The sequence below is a fragment of the Micromys minutus genome, assembly GCF_963924665.1.
Source record: "Micromys minutus genome assembly, chromosome: 15".
Classification (NCBI taxonomy): Eukaryota; Metazoa; Chordata; class Mammalia; order Rodentia; family Muridae; genus Micromys; species Micromys minutus.
Window position 1 is genome coordinate 19,800,566 of NC_137984.1, and position 23,192 is coordinate 19,823,757.

Sequence of the window (23,192 nt, forward strand, 5' to 3'; positions counted from 1 at the left end):
AGCTACTCTCTCCCTACCTAACTAATACAGCACTCAAAATCCTAGCCAGAGCAATTAGACAACTAAAGGGGGTCAAAGGGATACAAATTAGAAAGAAGAAGTGAAAATATCACTATTTGCAGATGCTATGATAATATACTTAACTGATCCCAAAAATTCCACCAGAGAACCCTAAACCTTATTAACTTCGGCAAAGTGGAAGGATATAAAATTAACTCAAACAAATCAGTAACATGTTTCTACTCAAATTGTAAACAGGCTGAGAAGGAAATTAGGGAAACAACACCCTTCACAATAGTCCCAAATAATATAAAATACCTGTGCGTGATTCTAACCAAGCATGTAGAAGATCTGTATGACAAAACTTCAGTCTCTGAAAAAAAGAAATAGAAGAAAATCTTAGTAGATGGGGAAATCTTTCATGCTCAAGATTTGGCAATATTAATAGAGTAAAAATGGTTATCTTGCCAAAGGCAATCAAAACATTCAATGTCATCCACATGAAAATTTCAACTAAATTCTTTATAGAGTTAGAACAATTTGCAAATTTGTTTAAAATTTAAAAAAAAAAAGAAAGAAAGAAAACCCAGGACAGAAAAAAAAAATTCTGGACAAGAAAAGAACTTTTGGGGGAATCATCATCCCTGACCTTAAGTTGTATTGCAGATTAACCATGACAAAAATTACATGGTATTGGTTTTGGTATAGAGATAGTCTTTCATCTTTTGCACTGTTCTCAACATTATCTTCCAAGCTCCTACAGAAAATCCCACAGAGCTCTTAACATTCCAATGGCTCTTCTACCTCAAATTCCAATAGTCCTTCCACAGTCCTCCCTAAAACATGGTTAGGTTGTCAGAGGAATACCACACTATGCTGGTATCAATTTATCTTAGTCAAGGTTTCTATTCTTGCACAAATATCATGACCAAAAAGCAAGTTGGGGTGGAAAAAGTTTATTCAGCTTATACTTCCACATGCTTTTTATCACAAAAGGAACTCAGGACTGGAACTCAAACAGGTCATGAAGCAGGATCTGATGCAGAGGTCATGGAGAGATGTTACTTACTGGCTTGCGTCCTCTGGCTTGCTCAGCCTGCTTTCTTATAGAACCCAGGTTGACCAGCCCAGGGATGGTATCTCCCACAATAGGCAGGGCCCCCTTGCCTTGATCACTCTTTGAGAAAATACCTAACAGCTGTATTTCGTGGAGGCATTTTCTCAACTGAGGCTCCTTTCTCTGTGATACTCCAGCTTGTGTCAAGTTGATACAAAACCAGCCACTACACCATGTCACACCAGAATGGCTAAAATCAAAAACTCAGGTGACAGCCGATGCTGGCAAGGATGTGGAGAAGGAGGAACACTTCTCCACTGTTGGTAGCGTTGTAAACTAGCACAACCTCTATGGAAATCAGTCTGTCAGTTTATCATAAAATTGTATGTAGTACTACCTGAGGACCCAGCTATACCACTGGGACTATACCCACAAAAAGCTCCAACATTTTACAAGCAAACATCTTCTACCATGTTCACAGCAGCCTTATTTATAATAGTTAGAAGCTGGAAGGATCCCAGATGTTCTTTACGAGAGGAATAGTTACAGAAATTGTGGTACATCTATACAAAGGACTACTACTCAGCTATTAAAAACGAGTTCGTGAAATTCCTAGGCAAATAAATGGAACTTGAAGCTATGATGCTGAGTGAGGTAACCCAGTCACAACGGAACACTCATGGTATGTACTCAGTGATAAGTAGATACTAGCACAAAAATCTCTGAATGCCCAAGAAAAAATTTACAGAAACTATGAAGCTGAAAAAGAAGAAAAGCTAGAAAGTGGATGCCTCAGTCCTTCTTAGAAGAAAGAACAAACACTCATGGGAGGAAGTAATGGTACAAATAAAAGAACAGATATTGGAGAAAAGGTGCTGAGGTGGGATAGAGGGTTGTGAGAGGGAGCACCATCATGGAGGCAATGGGAGCGAGGGGGGATGAGTGGGATTGTGGAAAAGAGGATAACAGCTGAAATGTAAATACAGAGACTATTCAATTTAAAATATTTGGAAATTTAAATAAAAAGAGGAATATATCTGTTTTTGAAATTTACTCTTAAGAATTTGCTTCCTCCTGTATGGACACAGTATCAAATATTCTGTCACATTACCCTTCAGTGACACTCATCAGACACTGCAATGCATCTCATTAGATGCTGCAATAAGAAAGAGCCAACAATGACTGTGAACCACTTTTGTAAGAAAGTCTTGAAGAGGAAAGAAGCTGGACATTCTCCTTGTTGGCAATAAGAAATGCTTTTAATCTGTCTTTATTTCATTTTTTCCATCACCAACACTTCCCCAATAAGAGTAAAAAGAAGAATCAAGAAGAAGTTTCTTCTCCTTGATGCCCTAACTAGTTTGCATGATGCTAATGAAGAACCTACCAGTTCAACATGTTTTTTAAACAGGTAGTTTTGTGTACTAAGGGTTTGCTTGTTTTGTGTGAGTTTTTTACATCGACATACAATCATTGCAATTAGATGAACATGTGGTTTCAGAGACTATATATTACATAGCACATGCAATTCTCTATTGCCATGTCAAATATCAACTCTTAAAAATTGACACAATAAAACTCTTTTCAGTGTCAAGAAACAAAAACAAAACAAAAAAAACCCACAAAACCCAAAATGCCACCCTTGATCATTGATATCATAAAGAAAAAGACAAGGTACAAGAAAAATACATGCCTTAGATCTATGGAATTTAAAGTAAAAGAGAGAGGAGGAAAGAGAGCATGGAAAATAGAGAGGTGAGGATGATAAAGGGAAGGAAGAAGTGTTGAAAGAAGGGACAAAGAACTGAAAAGAATTATCACAAGGAGTTATTAGTAGAATAACAGAAAATGGTGGTAGGAAAATAAGACCCAACAGAAGTAACCTGAGAAGGAAGTTGCAAAACTAGAGCATGTGGCATCAGGTAACAAGAGAAGAAATTTTTCTAAAGATGAAAGAGTATAATGAAAATATTAACAATATTAGTAAATAAAAATGATATTTTTGAGTCAGAAGAAGCCCAGTAATAGGATGTGCATGTGCAGAATTAGATCTTGCAATTGCAGGGGTTGCTGACAACTACAAAGGCAGAGACTTTGAGGGAGCCATAGAAGAATGCAGTACTGTAACTCATGAACTCAATCATTTTCCAAATCTTACAGATTGTAAGCACTGAGACCTGTACATTTTTATGGAGATACAGCCAAAGGGAATAGGAATGTGTCTTTTCATGAAGTTTAATGCACTAAGACCAGAGCATAAAATTTGCCTTCCTACAAGATAAGCATCTAAGCCCTTATTTACGAATTTTAGAGAGGTATTTATTTTGCCTGGCTTACCCCTCCAGTCACAAGTTATTGATTACACAAAATACCATAAAAATGTTATAATCAGTTATATACATACAAGGACAATGCATTTTTAAATGACCAGTCCACTTTTTAAGATCAAGAACATAGAGAATCATAAAAATTAAACATGAAAGCAATAAAAATAATACATCTTTCCTACAATTAAAACATGGAATCTTCAAAATTTATTAAGTTTTACAACTTACTGAATAAGTCTTAATGTGTAAGTGAAAACAGCAAAAGAAGCAAGAGTAAATATTAACCACTGTGTCCTGAAGAATAGCCTTCACCAAGTGTTATAACAATATCTAATAGTAAAGGCTACCAAGCAGTTTTCCTTAAACCCAAGTTAAATCATCTCATTGAAGCAAAGGTTTATTTTTAAGGATGGTTTCAAGATCTCAGGGTACAGATCCTTTTCTTCTCTGCAGACTTCTCATAGGAAAGAACATCATAGCAGGTCAAAGCTGTTAACATCATGAAAACCAGAAAGCAGAGTTGGAAAGCTTGGGAAAAAAATGAGCAAGAATACAAATTTTGTACCTTCAGCCAGATACCACACCCTTCAACCAGGTTTTATCTCTTAAAGTTCCACCACTCCCAAAGAGCCTATCAAGTGATGATCCTTAACACTGATGAATGAGCCACAAGCTGCTCTCTAACTTTTTTCTGCTTTTTTTCTAGTGTTAGTAATTTTGATCCTAATCCATTAAAGAATGTTAATACACCAGACATATTCTCATACCAATGCGTCCTAAACTCCTTGAGACATCCCATAGTTCTACATGGTTGTTTCTTGAGCTTTTCTTTAAAGGATCTTTCTTGGTAATATAATACATTTTAGCAGATTTTATAAAAACAAATATCATTTTTCTCTATATCTACGTATTTTCTTTTTTGGAATAACGAAAACTTTCTTTGAAGATGGCAAACCACAGTGTTTATTTATGGAATCCCATCTGGTCCCAAGCTACTTGCCAATAGAAAGGTGACAAACATAGTTATTTGCCAGGTTTAATTCAATATATTTTTATGATGTCTTTAGTAGCCACTAGGCAAAAAAGTTTTTATTTACCTTATTGTGAAGTTTAAGTCTTCAAAAGTAGAATTCTCAAGATTCCATGTAATTTAGATGCCATAACTGTTTAGAATTAATACAAAGTATAATAATAATAATAAACCAAAGCATGGTATTAAATAAAATTAGACATGATAAAAACAGACCATATACCAGTTTCATGAGAAGTTGAGACTTAAGGGTGTTCATTTGAAAGCTTCCCTGGGTTACAGGACTAAGCTGGGTCAAACCACATATTGAGGCCAAATCAAGTCAAGGCTTGGGGGTATAATCTATTGGTTAAGCACTGATCTATTAAGCAAAAGGCCTTAATTTTAATATTTCAGTAATTCAAATAATTAAAAAATAAATAACTAATACAAAAGTAGAAGAGAAATCAAAGATTTGTTGTCTTTTTCTTACCAAATGTGGTAAGAATCCAGTGGGAAAACTGTAGCCTTACTGATGTGATGCCACATGCCTGTTGTTTCCATACTGGAAGGACAACAGAGAAAATTGTTGTAAATCCAGTGCCACGCTGAACATCAAGGCTGTAGAAAGCCTATCACAGGAAACAAAAGAATGGAATCTGCTGTAATGCACCTGCTCTGTGATGCCCTTTCTCTGCCTTTATTCACTTTCTTTCTTCATTCCTCTGTGCTTATCTCTAAGACTTTGACTCTATGTTTTCTTTGATTTTCAGGCCAAGATCCAATAACAACAAAAACCCCTAAAATTTGGAAAAATACTGACCAGTTTTATTAGTATTTTACAAATATAAAATTCAAAATGTCTCCATTTTATCTTTTACTTTTGAGGATAGAGACAGAATCTTCCATTCATACAAAAGATTCCCAATGTTTCACAGTCAACAAGAGCTACCGAGGAAAACAGTCAGAAGGACACACAAGCGCTGGTTTAGAGGGAAAGTGGGAAAATAAAAGACTAAAATTGTTCTTAAAAACTGTCTCAGCTATACCATCAAGACCAAAGAAGAGACTTTATAAAAACCCTCATGAGTCCTCTGTAAAGCTTCCTTTCCAAATAAAGCTTGTCTAAATTTAAGCACTGGCTGCAAGAGAATAACTAGTACTAACTCAGAAAGCTAATCTGTATGCTTTCTGTTACATCCTGAAAGCCCAGGAAAAAATGTCTTTGGAATCTGCCATTGGGGTCACCATCAATGGTGAATGTGCAGATGCTCCATGTAGAGTCAAAGTAGTACATGGAAATAAACGATGGAATCAGCCAGAAATCACTCTCACACTTCTCCCTACTCTGGGAAGAGCAGCAAACCTTAGCCAACAATTAGAAATCAACAGAATTGATGGCAGCAATCACAGGAGCAGAAACAGGAGCAACTGAAACTGCATCGCAAGCATAGTGGATATGAGCAAAAGTAGGGAGTAAAAGAGTCAGCTCTGCAGAGGACAAGAGCTGTTGCTGGCTCTTTCCAGGTAGGAAGAAGTGCTTCAGCATCACATTATCACTGCCAAGAGGTAGATCCAGAGAGACCACAGTCTTTGTTGGGCATAAATAAGGACCACAATAGTCACTGCACATTGAATAACACATAGAATTACCTGTACGTTCTGAAGTATAACAACCAAGAATTAAGGACTTGAAATTAGGCATATGGGACCCAAAACTAAATTCACATGCACTGACTTTTGTCACATGATGTTTAAGAAACTTGTCCAAGATTACAGAACTAATACAAGAGAAAGTAAACATCAAATCTGATCTCTCTGATCACAAAGCAGGTCAGCGTCTCATGGGTTTCATTGATAAACCAGATCTACTGTATTTTGATTAAGAACAAATAGTAGTGGAAGGTGGAGATAAATGATTATCAATTATAACAGGATTTCTTGTAAGGGACCTGGATTGTGGACACTGATTTGGAAGAGAGGGCATTTTGGTGCATATCACTACTCCAGTCTTTGGTCCTGAGACAGAAACCCAGAGAAAAGAAACAAACAGGATGAAATGCTTCTGTGATAAATGTTCCTCAGAGTCTGTTAACATTCAGGAAGGTAGCTGTGGCTTTCTCACTCGGGGAATGTGAATGTCTCAATTGTGCGCAGAGGGCATTGTACCTGGATGTATTATTGGTGAATTCCGACAATCTATTTTTTGTACCAAGAGATTCCACACAGAAGATTGTTTTCAGAATCAATCAGTGGGAAACACAAGATACATGCCAACTATGACGGGTACTGCTCACCAACCACATATAACAGGTTCCCTGAATATCAAACTCTTCCCTTGACCTGAACCACTAGGTCATTTTTTCAGAGTCAGAATTCTGAAGATGGGTGTCATGAGGATCAGGAACAAAGAAAATAAAAATGATAGGTTTAGGAGATGTTGCACAAACTATGTCTTATACCAAGCAGGGGTTTCACTATGTAGCCCATGCTGGCCTATGACCTGATATGGATACCAGGCTGGCTTCCAACTCTGATGAATCTGCTTCCCATTGTATTCTGTGTTCTGTGAAGAAGAAATGTAATAGAAGTATTACAAAAAAACAGTAAGAGAGACTTGTCTACTGCTATAGGGAGCAGACAGGCAGAGGACACATAAAGACTCATCTTCCATTATATAACACAGCACAGAAGAAAGGAAGTCAGAGATACATTTACCCCCATGTCCCAAGGTAAAGACACCTAAAGACCCATCTGCCACTGAAAGTTAAAGGCCAGGAAGGCCGTGGACACATAGAGAATACCTGCCACCATACCAGCTCTCATGTATCATGAGAGGAAGAAGACATTCATAGAGCTGCCCTCCACCATTCCACACAGGCAGGCTATAGTTACCTAGAGGCCCACTAGCATGCAGGAAGGGCAGATCAGATCACCCAAAGAACCCCCAGCTTGCCTGCAGGTGGAAACACTATAATGCCCATGTATGTGGTAGACAGATGAAAGAAAAATAGAACTAGAACATGTTGAAAATTATGAGGAAAAATAGAATTGAAATTGTGAAAGTGAAGAGAAACAGCCTGTTATATGTAGCTAGTTCTACCACCTGAAGCCAAGATGAACTTTTAGCCCAAGCTACAGCTGAGGGATGTTAGAGTATGTGGCTATGCAAAGGCAGGGTTAAGTGTCGATATCATGGCTTAATGGGATGTTTCTGGTCAGAGAAGCTGCCTGGGATCATACAAATGTTCAAGGGCTGAACAAAACTGCCCAACCCACACTGGCTGTGGTTCTTTGGAGAGTTGGCTCCAACTCTTAGTACTGTGCCTGGGTTTCACAGTGGAAATTGACCTGGTGTGGGGATTGGAGGAAGGGTGTGAATGTGGGAGAGCTGACTCTGCCTCTTGCTGATGGAATATAGCTGCTGTGAAGAAGAAAAGAGGTATCATTATATCATGATGTACACCATGTCAGAAAAGTCAGATCACATGAAGCAGACCTAGTCCTAAACATGGAGCATCTCAATAGCCAAGTCCCTTTAGTCAACAACCATTAAAAAGATGTTGCTGGGTAATTCATCAGGTATATGAAAGATGACTACGAATATCCATACTATGGTAACGTGGCAAACACAAATCTTGATCATAAAGTAGTCCCTGGGAGCATATTAAAAGCTTCCAATAAATCCTGACACATGTTGATGTGCATGTGAGTGATATAGCTCTTGTTCTAGGTTCAACACTTTTTGGAAGCAAAGATGGGCGTTCTGAAAGTAATGGTAACTGTTTTCCACAATCTGTTTTTTTGGTCCATTTGTACTTTTCATTTTTCTGTCATCTATCTATTTTAAAAATAGTGTTGGAAATTAAAGCTAAAGGGAACAAGAGTTTGAGGTCACCCTTGAATACCTGGGATGCATGAGATCCTGTATCAAAACCAAAAACCAATCTTTTACTAGGACTGAACAACATGAACCATATTCTCAACAAAATATGAAGAAGGCCTCTGACATTGATCACCATGAGATACATGGGGGTTATGTACATGCCTCCGTAACAACAGCAACATGTGTGTATCTGAGGAAAGTGTGATTGTCGTAAAAAAGAAGCTTTACAACAAGAGATCGGGTAATATTATGTACCTGATGATTCACATTCAAATAAAATCTTGTGAGAGGGGTCTGTTTTAGTTGGATTTTTTTCAATACTGTGATAAAAATATAATCCCCAAAAGAAACAGGAGGAGGAAAAGATTTATAAGCTTACAGCTTTTAGACCATCATGAGAAGAAATCACTGCAGGAACAGAGAGGGACACAGAGACAAGAACTGAAGTGGAGTTTATGGAGAAATGCTGCTTACCGATTCGCTGCCATGGATTGTTCAGCCTGACATTTTAAGCCCTTTAGAACCATTTGTCAACGGGTACCAGCACCTACAGTGTAATAGGCACGCCCACATCAATTAGTCAAGAAAAATGCCCCATGGGTGTGTCCAATGGCAAACTTTAGGGAGACATTATCTAAATTGAGGTTACTACTTTTCAGATGACTAGCTTAACAAAACAAAACACAGCACATGTAGCTTATCTCCAAGGCTCAGGCTAGCTCTCTCCATAATTGCTGCTGTCCTTGGTGATCATCCCTTAATACTGATATCTACAAAATGCTGAGGTCTTCCCTTCAAGTGGAACGCAACTTTACCACTATGGTCTCCCCAGCTCCTTTCAGGAATCCTGTATGTCACTGCCACATTTTTCTAAGCCTCGGCTTTTTTGCATGACCTCTTCAATTCTGGGGCTTCTAAAACAACTGAATCTACAACTTCACCAGTGGCCACCCTGGCCTATTACAGTACCAAGCCTCAGTTTCTTTATGTTCCCCTTATGCCTTAAAAACTAGCACAACATAGGAGATACATGAGCAAGTTCTTCTGCATAAGACACAGTGTTAATTGCCTCTGAATTACAACTTCTGAGAGCTGACCCTGTGGAAACCTTTTCTAGGAAATTTTACCTCAGTAATGTTGATCACATTTTAATCACTACTAATTTCTTGGCTTCATCACTAATTTACTATCATTGATTGTCTTGGCAAAGCAAACGTTTCACTTCAGTGGTTCTGTTCACTTTCTATTCAATGCTGCTTCCTCAGAACGAGCTCACCAGATTCACATAGTCCTAATTCAAAATATTGAACGGCCCTTAAAGTGTTATAAACAGATTCTCAAAATTCTCTCTGAAACTTCACTAGGCTAAGCTTTTTTCATGAACTTTTCAATCAGAATGTATTCTTATCTCCCAGGCATTCATAAAGCAGCCCCTTTAGCTCTGAGTACTCAACAGATTTTCTAGCCCAAAGTTCCATAAGTCTTATACTTTTGGAAGTAGAAGTCCCTAAAAACATATCCTCAGATCTGTCATACCTCATATTTAATCATTAAATTAATTTCTAGTTCTGTAATAAAAATACCATGACCAAAAGCACCACTGAAGAATGTCCACCTACTGGATCACTATGGCTTGTTCAGCCTGATTTTTTATACCATGAAAGACCGCCTGTTCTTGGTTGGCACTAGCTACAGGAGCTGGGTCATCCCATATCAATAATCAATTAAGAAAATTTCCAGAGATTTTTCCTCTTAGTAGTTAATCTTATGGAATTTTCTCAGCTGAGGTTCCATTCCACCAGGACTTTAGATTGTGTCAAGTTGGCCCACAAAAGTCAGCATAATAACTGTATTTTTTCAATGCAGGCTACACAAGATATATCATGAAAACAAACAAAAGATAACTACCATGATCCTATGACTTCCTCCCAGTTTGCTTCCTGTTTGTATACATCCACAATCTTACCTCCTTTTCTCTTTTGTCTACAGCTAATTAATCATAAAACCACGTTAATCCTACTCCAGTGTATCTCAAAGTCATTCATGGCTTTCTATCATGGCTAACTTGCCAGCTTTCTTCAACAGTATCTACTAGGTGGACCATTAATGGTGGTTCCCATTGCTGCTCTAGCCTCTGCATAGCAGCCAAGAATATCTTTATTAAACATCCCATGGGACTCTTCCTTTTTAAATGTGTACCAGTTGCATTCCATTGCCTTTAAAATCAAAGCTGACTTCTAAGATCTGACTTGTTCTTCTCAAATAAACCTGACATTCCCCTATTTCTCACATCCCACCCAGGCCCTACAACAGTTAATGTTACAGATCCTGTTGAGAAGGTCAGGTCTGCTCAAACTAATGGTTCACACTTATTCCTCCCTTGGCCTATGTAAGCAATCGTTCTAAGTTTCTTTCTATCGTGGGAGTCCTCCCTTGATCATCCTTTTCAGAGTATTTTCTAGCTAGAATAGACTGGAGAATACTGCCTTCTTATACTTTCCCATTTCCCCTGTAAGGCTTATAATCAGTAATGACATGTTTTAATCTTCTTGAATTGACTAAGGGAAGAATTGCTCTTTTCCCTCAATCCTCCACAGAACCATATACGAGGAATGAGAGGACCTTGAGTGGTTGTCTTTGTCTATTGGAATGCAATGATTATCTCTCCACAAAATATGGAAGTACCCTGTATAATTTTTTCAAAAAAACAGAAATATTAAATGTAGTGTGTTTTATATAACTTCAGATTTACAAAGTAAGGGTTTTTAAGGCAAACCTCATGTCTTACTAGGGAAACTATTATCAGAACACGAGGAAATACTATGTGGCTGCAAAAAAAAAAAAAAAAAAAAAAAAACAAACCCACTATTAAAGCTTTTAAAACATCTATCAAAGTCACATACATACTAATTATGTCTTGGTTTTTATGAAATAAAATTAATCCAAAATTCTACAATATACTCTTCTTACAAATATTTATATAAAAATAAGAATTATAATAGATGTATAGTTTATTGGTTAAAAAGAAATGTCACTATTGCAAACAACAGAGTTCAGGTCTCAGCACCCACTTCAGATGAATCAGGATGATCTCTGTCTCCAATTCCACAAAACCTAGTTCCCTCTTTTATCATCCATAGGCATCTGCACACATACATATGTGTATATACTGCCATACAAGCATGCACACATATACATATAAATAAAAATAAAATAAGTTTGTTGAAAATTCATTCTATTCTCATACAATGTATACTAATTATAGTTTCTTCTCCTTCCATTTCTCCAAGTTCCACCCCACCTTTTCTCCTATCCAACCCAACTCTTTTTGTCTCTTGTTAGAAAAGAACAGATTCCTAAGAGATAACAGCCAAACATGACAGACTAAAATATAATAAGTTGAAGCAAAAACTTTCATATCTTAAGCTGGACACAGCAACCCAACAGAAAGAAAGGAGTTCCAAGAGAAGACAATAGCATCAGAGACCCAGAAGTCTCATAAAAATACTAAGGTAATAGACATAATATTTACACAGAAGACCTATGCAGCCCTGTGCCGTCTCATGCTTGTTGGTTCAGCCTTTGTGAGCTCACATGCACCTTGCATAGTTTATTCAGAGGGCTATGTTATCCTGATGTTCTCCATTTCATCTGACTCTTACAACCTTTCTGGTCCTCTTCTACCAGTTATCCTGACATCTGAGGGGAGAGATTTAATGAAGACCTCAATTTAGACTTTCTTTCCACACAAGGTCTATCCCAAACTGCTCCTTGATGAGGACTATATAAGGCACTGATCTATGAGTTTAACAAAATATTTTTAGGAATCATTCTATTGATTTTTAAGATCTATCTTGTTTGTTTTTACCTAGGTCTATGGGCTATTAAGGCTCTAGTTTGGGGTATGGGGTCCTTCTCATGGAGTGACTGTTAAGTCAAAATAGAAATGGGTTGATTTCTCTCACAATTTGCCCTAGCATATTTTGCAGGCAGGATTGTTCAAACATTTCATGACTGTGTTGGTAAATGTGTTTCTCTTTATTAGTATACCAAGTACCTGCCTGCACCCAAGAGCCTAGAAAATAGGAAGACCAGCTCAACTTCTCTATGTTCAATGAGTTATGTGAATGGGTTCCTTGGCACTGGAGTCTTGCTGTTAGGTTGATACGAGCAACCCTTTGTCTTATCACACTGAGCTGTTGGAAATTTCCATGGAACTCTCTTAGCCCAATAACCCAATGACTGAATATAATCCAGTCCCTTCACTGAAAACCTTGCCTGGCTACAAGAAAGGGCCAGTTGAGACTCTATGTCCTCTGGTACTAGTATTCCTCATTTGGATCACCTTTGTCGACTCCAATAAGTGTTTACTACATTAAGTTTCTACACTATCCTCCCACGGATACTCACCAAAGCTATCTATCCATTAAGTCTCTCCCTGAATTCCCATTTTTCCCAAGCTGACATAATCCCTCCCATTCCCATTCCTACCCACCCACAGTTGGCTCATAAAATCTATTTCCCCTTCTAAAGAATATCCATATGTTCTCCACAAATATCTCTCATATTTACCTAATCTTTCTTGGTATAAAAATTGTAGCTTGGTTATTGTTTACTAATTAATAATATCCACTTATAAGTGAATATGTACCATATTTGTCTTCCTGGGCATGGATTCCCTCATTAAGAATGATTTTCTTGGCAGTAGTTGGAGCATCGGATACATGTCAGAAAAAGGGGGGGAAAGACCCCTTTGGTTCCAGAAAAATCTCCTGAAAAAGAGGAAGGCTTATCAAGCCCGAGAGAGAAAAAGAGGGGGGAGGGAGAATTCAGATTTAGATGACTAGAATCTTCCGAACATGATTCCTGGAGGCAGCAACATGACAAGGTGAGCGTCCAGCGACTAGAAGTAAAGTCCCTCATGCTTGGGAGGTGCCTGATAAATACTCTTTGGCCTTTGTTATACACATAAAAAGGAATGAAGGGGTGAATGTATTGGTAAAGGGCACCATCATGAAACTTGGCCTGAAGAAAATGTTCAGCAGTGTCTTTCTCAAAGTCATCCCTCAGAGTGTAAACATGCTGTGCACGGTGGAGCCTTATGTGACCTGGGGATTTCCAAATCTAAAGTCTGTCTGGAAACTCATTTTGAAACATGGACAAACAAAAATTAACGATAGGACTGTTTCTTTGACTGACAGCACAGTAATTGAGGAGCACCTGGGGAGATTTGGTGTCTTTTGCCTGGAAGACCTCATCCATGAAATCGCCTTCGCTGGGAAGCATTTCCAGGAGATCTCTTCATTCCTGTTCCCTTTCCACCTCTCTGTGGCCCCATCGTGCTACCAAGAGGAGAGTGGGCTTCCTCAAGGAGATGGGCTCACCTGGGTTACCGGGGTGACCGCGTCCATCAGCTCATCTGGCAGCTCAGCTAGAGCAGGTTTTTCAAAAGCACGCATTGGGAATGTTTTTGTTATTTAAAATTATCAGGTATCTTCAGAGAAGATTATTTTTCTGCCTTGAAAACTGAAATAATGGTCCAGGAGAGTCACAGTAATGCGTGTGAGGACATCTAACACAGCCAAGTTCCGTGGAAAGGAAGGATTGTTGACTTTGGCTGTCACTGAAATCAACGTTGTGGAAGGAGAAATGACCCTGCCTTCTATCTTAGTGTTTAATGTTGAGTGGGCAACTAGCCCCAAAATACCCCTCCCATCCCCTCCAAGACTTTTAAAGCAGTAGGGCAGCCCAAGGGGCTTGAATCTGGATGAAGGGGTTCTTGGTTTTATTTTTTATTTTGTCAGGGTAGGGGATTAAAAAAGAAATGATTTTCTTTCTAATTTCATTCATTTTCCGACAAGTTTTATGATGTCATTTTTTAAACAGTTAAGTAATACTCCGTTGTGTAAATGTCCATATTTTGTTTACCTGTTCTTCTGGGACATGTATGTTGTTTCCAATTTCTAGCTGTTATGAGTAAACCCACAATGAGCATGCTAGAGCAGGTGTCCTTGTGTTAGAGTGGAACTTCCTCTGAATATATGCCTAAGAATTGTATAGCTGGGTTTTGAAGTACATCAATTCCCAATTTTCTGAGAAACCATTATTTTGATTTTATCACTGCTATAAAACTTTGTGCTCTTAAAGAAATAGGAATGCACAACATACACATAATACACCCTCACAGAACAATCATAAGTTGTCTATATGAGAAATGTTTGAAAAGCCTGAATATACTTAATTCTATTTGCAAAAAAACATTCTTGTCTGACTTTATTTCTGTGAGTGTGCAAAGCACCCACTGCTTCAGTGGGTATTTTAGGAGGCTTATACTATCTTGGCAGATCACAGCTTTAAGAAAAGGAAAGTCCAACTGAGGCAATATTTCTGAATTTAGGACCTAAATTAAAAGTTTGAGATTCAGTTTTCCCAGAGGTAATTTCTTTTCTCATCAGGAAACATATATGCTATAAATAAGATTATGTGGCTCAAAAGCTAATTGTTTGGGAACACTTAATTGAAAGTAATAGCAAATGAGAGAATCACATTAGTGACTTAACGTTAGTGGTTACATTAAAGTATCACATTTACATTAACCCGGTTTATTTCCTGTTTCCCAGTTGACATTAGTAGAGTAAATTACCCTCGCATAGCTGCAGCAGCTGATTGCATGCTGGACCTGGATGAAAGGGCATTAATGAACGTAATAAAGAATGTCTCACTCCTAATTCAGACATTCTTAAAACTGAGGTGTGATTCTGCCTAAACCACAACATATAATGAGGCTCTGAAAGCATGTAATGAACATCAAGGGGAAATAGGAGAGCTCATTGTTCCAAACTTAATGCTTAAGGAAACAGGGAAAAAAAGTCAGCTAGAAAACACAATAGTGTGTTACCTTCTCCCCCAGTGCCTAGATTAAACACACATCTTTCCCATGGGGTAGGTTTTAAGGTTAAAAATGAGAAAGTGTTTCTTACCATCAATAATGCTCGCCTTGGAGAAAAGCGTACAAAACAGATTCACACATCACTGTCTGACAAGCTGCTCACTGATAATTTTAGCAGCACTAAAGAACGTATTGATACACTTTTCTCTCTCCGAAAAATCTGAAACTCATGGGAAAAAAAGGAAGAGTACAGAGAGAAAATTGGAAACTCGAAACTTTTCAAGAAATTGGGTGTCTGAAATAGGACATCTTCACAAAGGTCAGGCCATCTGGTGCTGCCTGTGAACAATTTTCTTATTACCAACAATTTTCTATTCAAACGTTTTAAACATTAAAAAATAAAATGTTTACCAAATTTGAACTAGTTGCAGCATGATAACACCAGACCGATACTTGTCAGCTTAAAATTTACCGAACCAAGTGTCAAAGTCGACAACCTTGGTTATGTAAGTCTACAATAACCTCTCTCCTTCAGTAACTGTTGGGAAGGGCATGTTAAGTCAATTTCAAAAAGGAATTTTCCTTGTTTCTTAAAATGTTTATTAGTAAATATGCTAAAGAAAAAATACATTTAAGTGTCAAAATCATTTTAGATGTGGGCTTTGACAATCTAACAAATATTCTTATTTCCATAAAAGTGTCAAAGGTATCTTAAAATCACTCGGTTATCTACTAAAATGCTCACGTGTTGAACAAATACTGACACAGGACAATTCTGTAGACTAGTGAGTCTAGGCCCTGAAGACTGGAAGTGCACTGACCATAGCTCTAGCACATCAGATCCCAACTGGATTATTTTCTATTGACTGTACTAATTTTATTTTCTTTCTCCAAAGGTAGGTTAATATTTCATTGTCAATTTGGCATTTGGTACAGCTCAACCAAATAACCTGAAAGGGAAAAAAAACTTACCCAAACTAAATTTGAATCAATTAAGAAAGTCATTCTGTGGACAGGGCTGGCAGCAACCTTTGTACATTCATTCCCCTGTCCTTGCCTTGCAGCCTGGGCTGTATTCACTCTCTCCCTTCCTTATGCCTGAAAACATAGCTTATCTAGAGCAACAACAGCATTTGCAAATGCATTTATTTTGAGGAATGAGGCCTCTCATGTATTATCAGAGCTCTCCAGAAGTTTGGATGCAGTTTCTCAATGGTGAGGACTGCTGAATGAAACAAAATGAATTGGAACTTTAGACAGGAGTCTCACATGAAACCTGTTGAATGTGACCTTGACAGTCATATCCAATACAACATAAAAACTATTACAACCTTAGCACTACTCACATAAGAGCCTGAAATTCACAATATTTTGAAAATGTAAAGAAATAAAACCAACTCTTGTTAGCACCAAAATTTGTTTAAATGAAGTATATGCAAATACCTACTTTGAACCACATTGTAAGCTTTTTAAATTAATCTTCTAATATTCTAACAATGTTTCTAAACTATTGTCTTCTAGGCAGGACAGTTATTTTGAAACATATATAAAATATCTACTGCTAAATTATTTCATTTTAAAATTAAAATGTGTTTAAGTTTAAAGTTTGGTACTGGGTATGAAAAAAAGAGCAAAGATGAATTTAAGAATGTCATTTTATTTGTTTTATGCAAATATATGCAAATTATATATTAACATAAGGGGGTTTTTTTTGTAGAGTTTTAAATATAATTTAATTTCACTTAAAGAAGATACAAACTCTGTAAAACAACACCAAATAAAAGCACAGAAATCTACTCAGTTGGGCCACAGGTTTCTTTGATGCCTTGGTGAAGATACTACCATTGGGGAGAGAAGATAATAGAAATGAGAAGAAAAACAATAAACATTGAAAACCTTTTTTTTTTTTTTTTTTTTTAAACGATTTTATTTTTCAAAACAAAGATAGATGTAAAGATTTTAAAGATTTTTTGCTTAAAATTATACATATTTGTCAGTACTGTTTTTTCAGACATTAAAATAAATTTTACATAAAACCATGTGAATGTGTTTTTTAGTCGGTACTTGATTTTTTTCAAGGGCTTGACAGTATATATTGAAAACGTACTAGTTGCAATAAGCGTACAGTACATGCAGAACAAAACGCAACGTGGAAATAGTCAAAGTCTTCTTGTTTTGTGAATATATGTATAGTTTTTGTTTTCTTTATTTCTTGGACTTCATACAGTCTGTGAGTTGTTTCTGGGGGAGTGCAAGCCTCTGGGGTTAGCATCCCACTATCAGTGACTGCATATTATGTCTGTTCTTTTGTGACTGGGTTATCTCACTCAGGATGATCTTCTCTAGATGCAGCCATTTTCTTAAGAATTTGGTTAAGTCATTGTTTCTGGTGGCTGAGTAGTATTCCATTGTGTATATGTACCACAATTTTTGTATCCATTCGTCTTCTGAAGGACATCTGGGTTCCTTCCAGCTTCTGGCTATTATAAATAGAGCCGCTATGAACATTGTGGTGCATATATCTTTGTTGTGTATTAAAGTGTCTCTTGGGTATATGCCCAGAAGTGGAATAGCTGGGTCTTCAGGTAGTACTATATCCAATTTTCTGAGGTATCGCCAGACCGATTTCCAGAGTGGTTGTATTAGCTTGCAACCCCACCAACAGTGGAGAAGTGTTCCTATTTCTCCGCAGCCTCGCCAGCATCTGCTGTCATCTGAGTTTTGGATCTTGGCCAATCTGACTGGAGTGAGGTGGAATCTTAGGGTTGTTTTGATTTGCATTTCCCTGATGGCTAAGGATGTCGAGCACTTCCTCAGATGTTTTTCGGCCATTCGGAGTTCCTCAACTGAGAAAGATTTGTTTAGCTCTGTACCCCATTTTTTAATAGGGTTATTTGATTCTCTGGTGTTGAGCTTTTTGAGTTCCTTGTACACCTTAGATATTAGGCCTCTATCTGATGTGGTGTTGGTAAAGGTCTTTTCCCATTCTGTTGGTTGCCGTTTTGTTTTCTTGACGCTGTCCTTAGCCTTACAGAAACTTTGCAATCTCATTAAGTCCCATTTGTTAATCTTTGACCTTAGAGCTTGAGCCATTGGTGTTTTGTTCAGGAAATTTTCTCCTGTGCCTATGTGTTCTAAGGTTTTCCCTATTTTCTCATCTAATAATTCCAGTGTATCAGGTTTAATGTGGAGATCTTTAATCCACTTACACTTGAGCTTTGTACAAGGAGATAAGAACGGGTCTATTTTCATTCTTTTGCATGTTGAGTGCCAGTTGGACCAGCACCATTTGTTGAATAGGCTGTCCTTTTTCCATTGAATGTTTACTGCTCCTTTGTCAAAAATCAGGTGACCATATACATGAGGGCTCATTTCTGGATCTTCTATTCTATTCCATTGATCTACTTGCCTATTTCTGTACCAGTACCATGCAGTTTTTAGCACGATTGCCTTGTAATATAGCTTGAGGTCAGGGATAGTGATTCCCGCTGATGTTTTTTTGTTGTTGAGGATGGTTTTCGCTATTCTAGGTCTTTTGTTATTCCAGATGAAATTGCACATTGATCTTTCCAGTTCCATGAAGAACTGGGTTGGAATTTTGATGGGGATTGCATTGAATCTGTAGATTGCTTTTGGTAGGATGGCCATTTTTAAGATGTTGATCTTTCCAATCCATGAGCATGGGAGATCTTTCCATTTTCTGAGATCCTCCTCAATTTCTTTCTTCAGAGGTTTGAAGTTCTTGTCATACAGGTCCTTTACTTCCTTAGTTAGAGTCACACCAAGGTATTTCATAGTTTTTGTAACTATTGTGAAGGGTACCTTTTCCCTAATTTCTTTCTCCACATGTTTGTCCTTTGAGTATAGGAAGGCTACTGATTTGTTTGAGTTAATTTTGTATCCGGCCACTTTGCTGAACTTGTTTATCAGCTGTAGGAGTTCTCTGGTGGAATTTTTGGGGTCACTCAAGTACACTATCATGTCATCGGCAAAGAGTGATGTTTTTATCTCTTCCTTTCCGATTTGTATCCCCTTGATCTCCTTTTGCTGTCTAATTGCTCCAGCCAGGACTTCCAGTACTATGTTGAATAGGTAGGGAGAGAGTGGGCAGCCTTGTCGAGTCCCTGATTTTAGTGGGATTGCTTCAAGTTTCTCGCCATTAAGTTTGATGTTGGCTGTTGGTTTGCTGTATATTGCTTTTATTATGTTTAAATATGGGCCTTGGATTCCTGTTCTTTCCAGGACTTTTAACATGAAGGGGTGTTGGATTTTGTCGAATGCTTTCTCAGCGTCTAGTGAGATGACCATGTGATTTTGGTCTTTAAGTTTTTTTATATGGTGGATTACATTGATGGATTTCCTTATGTTAAACCATCCCTGCATCCCAGGGATGAAGCCTACTTGGTCATGATGAATGATGGTTTTGATGTGTTCTTGGATTCGGTTTGCAAGGATTTTGTTGAATATTTTTGCATCAATGTTCATAAGTGAGATTGGTCTGAAGTTCTCTTTCCTTGTAGGGTCTTTGTGTGGCTTAGGTACGAGGGTTACTGTAGCCTCAAAAAATGAGTTGGGTAATATTCCATCTGATTCTATCTTTTGGAATAGCTTGGTGAATATTGGTGTTATATCCCCAATAAATGTCTGATAAAATTCTGCACTGAACCCGTCTGGACCTGGGCTTTTTTTGGTTGGGAGGCTTTTGATGACTTCTTCTATTTCTTTAGGTGTTATAGGGTTATTTAGATGGTTTACTTGGTCCTGGTTCAACTTTGGTACCTTGTATCTGTCTAGGAATTCGTCCATTTCCTTCAGATTTTCCAATTTTGTGGAGTATAAGTTTTTGTAGTAGGATCTGATGATTTCTTGAATTTCCTTAGTTTCAGTTCTTATGTCACCACTTTCCTTTCTGATTTTGTTAATTTGGATACTCTCTCTTTGCCCTTTAGTTAGACTGGCTAGGGGTTTATCAATCTTGTTGATTTTCTCAAAGAACCAATTCTTTGTTTTGTTGATTTTTTCAATAGTTTTTTTTTTTTTTTTTGTTTCTATTTGGTCTATTTCTGCCCTAATTTTGATTATTTCTTGCCGTCTACTCTTTTTGGGTAAATCTGCTTCCTTTTGTTCTAGGGCTTTTAGCTGTGCTGTCAGGTTGCTGATGTGAGCTCTCTCCAGTTTCTTCTTGGAAGCACTTAGGGCAATGAGTTTTCCTCTCAATACTGCTTTCATTGCATCCCATAGGTTTGGGTATGTTGTGTTTTCGTTTTCGTTGAATTCTAGAAAATCCTTAACTTCTTTCTTTATTTCTTCTTTGACCCTGCTATCCTTTAGCAGAGTGTTGTTTAGTTTCCATGTGTATGTGGGCATTTTGTTGTCTTTGTTGTTGTTAAAGACCAGCCGTAGACCATGGTGATCTGAGAGGATGCATGGGAGTATTTCAATCTATTTATATCGATGAAGGCTCGTTCTGTGTCCAATTATGTGGTCAATTTTCGAGAAGGTGCCATGGGGTGGTGAGAAGAAGGTGTATTCTTTTACTTTAGGATAGTATGTTCTGTATATATCTATTAATTCTAGTTGGTTCAAAGTCTCTGCTAGTTTTGCAGTGTCCTTGTTCAGTTTTTGTTTCCCTGATCTGTCCATTGGTGAGAGTGGGGTGTTAAAGTCTCCCACTATTATTGTGTGGGGTGAAATGTATTTTTTGAGCTTTAGTAGAGTTTCTTTTATGAATGTGGGTGATTTTTTATTTGGACATATATGTTAAGGATTGAGAGTTCCTCCTGAGAGATTTCCCCGGTAATGAGTAAAAAGTGTCCTTCTTTATCTTCTTTGATAATTTTTGGTTGGAAATTTACTTTATTCGATATTAGAATAGCCACTCCAGCTTGCTTCTTGGAGCTGTTTGCTTGGAAGTTTTTTTCCCACCCTTTTACTGTGAGATAGTGTCTGTCTCTGTCTCTGAGATGAGTTTCCTGTATGCAGCAAAAGGCTGGATTTTGTTTATGTATCCAGTCTGATAGTCTGTGTCTCTTTATTGGGGAGTTGAGCCCATTTATGTTAATAGATATCAAGGAATAATTGTTTCTGTTTCCTGCCATTTTTGCTTTTTTGGGTTGAGTTGTGTCCGTGTTTTTTTTCTTTTTTTAGTTTTCTTGTTTAGGAGTTTTCTTGTTTTTACTAGGCTGTATTTTCCCTCCTTGTATTAGGTTTTCCACCTGTAATTCGTTGTAGTGCTGGGTTTGTGGTCATATATTGTGTGAATTTTGATTTGTCTTGAAATATCTTTGTCTCTCCATCGATGGTGATTGATAGTTTTGCTGGGTATAGCAGCTTGGGCTGGCACTTGTGCTCTCTTAAGGAGTGCATGATGTCTGTCCAGGCTCTTCTAGCTTTCATAGTCTCTGTTGAGAAATCGGGTGTCAGTCTGATTGGTCTGCCTTTATAAGTTACCTGACCTTTTTCCCTTACTGCTTTTAGTATTCTTTCTTTACTTTGGGCACTTGATGTTTTTGCTATTATGTGTCGGGAGGTATTTCTTTTCTGGTCCAACCTATTTGGAGTTCTGAAGGCTTCTTTTATGCTCGTGGTCATCTCATTCTTGAGGGTAGGGAAGTTTTCTTCTATGATTTTGTTGAAGATATTTACTGTGCCTCTTAGTTGATACTCTTCTCCCTCTTCTATTCCTATTATCCTTAGGTTCGGTCTTCTCATTGTGTCTTGTATTTCCTGGACATTTTGGGTTAGGAGCTTTTTGTTTTTTGCATCTTCTCTGGCTGTTTTGTCTATGTTTGCAATGTTGTCTTCTGCCCCCGAGATTCTCTCCTCGATCTCTTGTAATCTGTTGGAAATGCTTGCTTCTGTGACTCCTGATTTCTTTTTTTGGTGTTCTGACTCTAGGGTTATCTCTTTTAACGCTTTTTTTATTGTGTCAATTTCTGTTTTAATTTCCCTCTTCCATTCCTTTATTTCCTTGGTTCTGTTTTCGTCTCGTTCTTTGAGTTCTTTGAGTGTTTTTCTTGTTTCTTCTTTAAAAGCTTCTGAATCTTTTTGCTTTTCCTCCCTTTCTTGTTTAAGTAACTCTATCAGCGTTTTGAGGCATGTTTTCAGGTCTGTGTCTTCTTTCTCTGGAGTGTTTGGAATTCCTATGTTTGCTACTATCGGAGAGCTGGGTTCTGGTGTTGCTAGATTGTCTTGGTTTCCTTGGGATATACTCTTTCTCTTTCCTCTTGCCATTTTGTTGTCAGTGATATGTTCTTGCCTTTCCCTTGTATCTGGTCTGTGTCCCTGGTACACTTTCCGTGTGCACTCCTCAGAGATCTCTCTACTCCCCAGCAGCCCAGGTTCCGGGTGGCAGCTGGGCCAGGCTCTGCTCTGCGTACTGAAGTCACCTCCGGGTGGGAACTGATGTTCCTAAGATTTGTTCCTGGTCACAGTAGCTCAGCCTGTACAAGCTGCCTTTCCGGCTGGTTGTTGGGCCAGGCTCTGCTCTGCGACCTGAAGTCGTCTCCGGGTGGGAACAGAAGTTCCTAAGATCTGTTCCTGGTTACTGGATCGGGGAGGACAGGGCAGGTCAGGGCAGGGGGTGCCCTTTCCGTGTGCACTCCGCAGAGATCCCTCTGCTCCCCCGCAGCCTAGGTCTCCCACTCACCAGTTGCTCAGCCTGTACAAGCCGCCTTTCTGGCTGGAGCCGCCTTTCCAGCTGGTGGTTGGGCCAGGCTCTGCTCTGCGACCTGAAGTCCTCTCCGGGTGGGAACAGAAGTTCCTAAGATCTGTTCCAGGTCTCAGTAGCTCAGCCTGTAAGAGCCGCCTTTCTGGCTGGAGCCGCCTTTCCGGCTGGTGGTTGGGCCAGGCTCTCAACATAAGTTTTATTTACTGAAATATAATTTTTAATAATTAAAAATTCTTAGTTATCAGTAATTCTAAATGACACAGTAAAAACAACCAATCTTTGATATACACATGAACAAAAACAGTTTTTAAAAAGCAGTAGCAAAGCTCTGAGGACAAGGAAAAAACAAAAACAT

The 23,192-nt window shown here is 38.1% G+C and overlaps 2 pseudogenes across 2 annotated transcripts in view; both read left to right on the top strand.

Moving 5' to 3' along the window:
- Positions 1 to 8,459: 8,459 nt before the first annotated feature.
- LOC308430307 (large ribosomal subunit protein uL30-like 1) lies at positions 8,460 to 13,714 on the top strand (annotated as a pseudogene). The gene is made up of 2 exons: positions 8,460 to 8,520; positions 13,043 to 13,714. The product of its transcript is annotated as a large ribosomal subunit protein uL30-like 1 (transcript).
- A 99-nt stretch (positions 13,715 to 13,813) lies between these two features.
- LOC308430308 (very-long-chain 3-oxoacyl-CoA reductase-like) overlaps positions 13,814 to 23,192 on the top strand; it is a 51,904-nt pseudogene continuing 42,525 nt past the window's right edge. Inside the window, exons 1-2 of the transcript in view lie at positions 13,814 to 13,841; positions 14,900 to 15,029. The product of the transcript in view is annotated as a very-long-chain 3-oxoacyl-CoA reductase-like (transcript). The remainder of the gene's footprint in view (positions 13,842 to 14,899; positions 15,030 to 23,192) is intronic.